Below are 1,852 nucleotides of genomic sequence, written 5' to 3'. Positions count from 1 at the left end.
TATATTAAATATAAACAGGCAATCAATAAATCAATCAAGATTTATTTATTTAGATAGATAGACAGATAGATAGATAGATAGATAGATAATTTGTTCATAACAAATAACTTGTTCATCACTTTTGGCCATACAGTGTACTTTGCAGTGCTATTATTGACTCTCTTTATAAAGTCTGTAGACCTTCATTCTGCCTGTGAAACTGTTTTATTGCTTTCATGTATTACTGAAAAAGTGTAAAAAGTTCCTGGAGTGTGTGACCTCAGTTGTGTTTAGCAGAGATTGCACGGGTACATGCTCCTAAGGCTCTTAGATACCTGGAAACAAGCTGTAGAAATCAATATTCTGGCAGGGGATATGAAGGTAGTAGATAAACCCATCTTGTGTGATTTTTTATTTTTATTTTATTTATTTATTTATTTTTTGTCTGTTACAACTGTCACTGTGGCACACATTTAGAAAACTTTGTTATACAAGCAGCATAAGATAAGATTTCTAGTAACACTCTTTTGCGCAGACATGAGGGACATGTATCGAATTAGGATCATTAGCAGCATCCAACACAGTGGGTACAGAGACGCCATTCTGGGCAGCCCCATTAATCTTTTATGATCAAATTAACGTCACGGGGCTTCACATATGGCCTGACACCGGCCATGAAGTCCGTTTTAACACATTGCACATAGATTGCAACACACGATGCATGAGATACAAGAAGTGAGGCGTTAAATATGGGATTAAAAAACTGTTAACAGGGTGAACATCTGGTGCTGTGGCTTCCGCTTGTGTTTCCGACACTCCAGTGACTTTCTGCATTGCGCAAAGCTCATACAGGGATGGAGACAAACCCAGCAAGAGTGTGATTGTGTAGCTGAAGTGCAAGACAGGCACACTCACTGTCATTAATCTTTGAATTTGATCAAAAGAAAACGACTGACAGAGTGAGACAGAGAGACGGCTAACTTCCAGGAAAAATAGTAATGAATGGCAACTACTGTAGTCTCATTATTATTCACTATTCATTCTATTTTCATATTTTCTATTTTTCTAAATTATAAATTCTTACTTAGTTTAATTAATTGTTTAGGACCCAGAGGCCTAACTTATAAAAACCACATACATTCGGATCATTCATATGTCAAAAGACAAAAACTGACATGAAAATGTATTATGTGTACGCCAACTAAAGATAATGCAAACTTTTTCTGCACCCATATATACCATTAATTCAAATCTAGCATTAAAATGTTTATTAAAATGTAAAGATAGAATATGCAATAATATTATAAGAGAAGCTGCTTTGTGTTCATTTGTCACTGAAATTAATTCATTAATTAAATAAAAAAGAAAAAATAATAATTAGTTGCATTAGTTTGCCATCATATACAATGTGTGTGTTACGGGGCTGACAAGACGTGAGACGTGCGGATCCATGTGCAAGCTTTATTAAAAGCAGAGGAGGTCAGAAACACAGGCAGGGTCGAACAGTGGCAAACAGGTATATGGCGGGCAAGACACAAGAATAGTCCTAGGGCTAGCGTAGGTCAACGATCGGCGAACAGAATCAAAAGGGCGAGACTAAAGGGATAAATCCAGGAAAACAGGCAAAGATCAGAAACCGAGAAAACAGACAAGGCAAGACTAGCCTGGGCTGGGCTAGGAAGCTAAAGAGGGCGCTGTAGAGTAGCTATCAATGCTGGCGATAATCGCATACAAAACTCAGCAGTTAGAAGGAGTGAGATGGAGTGTTAAATAGTGAGTGAGTGATATGAAACAGCTGTGTGCAATCAGTGCAATGAATGATGGGATATGTAGTCCGGGATGACATGCAACAGTTTGTGTTGTGCGAGAGTCA

Source organism: Sinocyclocheilus rhinocerous, unplaced genomic scaffold, assembly GCF_001515625.1.
Source record: "Sinocyclocheilus rhinocerous isolate Xijiao unplaced genomic scaffold, SAMN03320098_v1.1 scaffold251, whole genome shotgun sequence".
Lineage (NCBI taxonomy): Eukaryota > Metazoa > Chordata > Actinopteri > Cypriniformes > Cyprinidae > Sinocyclocheilus > Sinocyclocheilus rhinocerous.
This window is presented reverse-complemented; position numbering follows the sequence as displayed.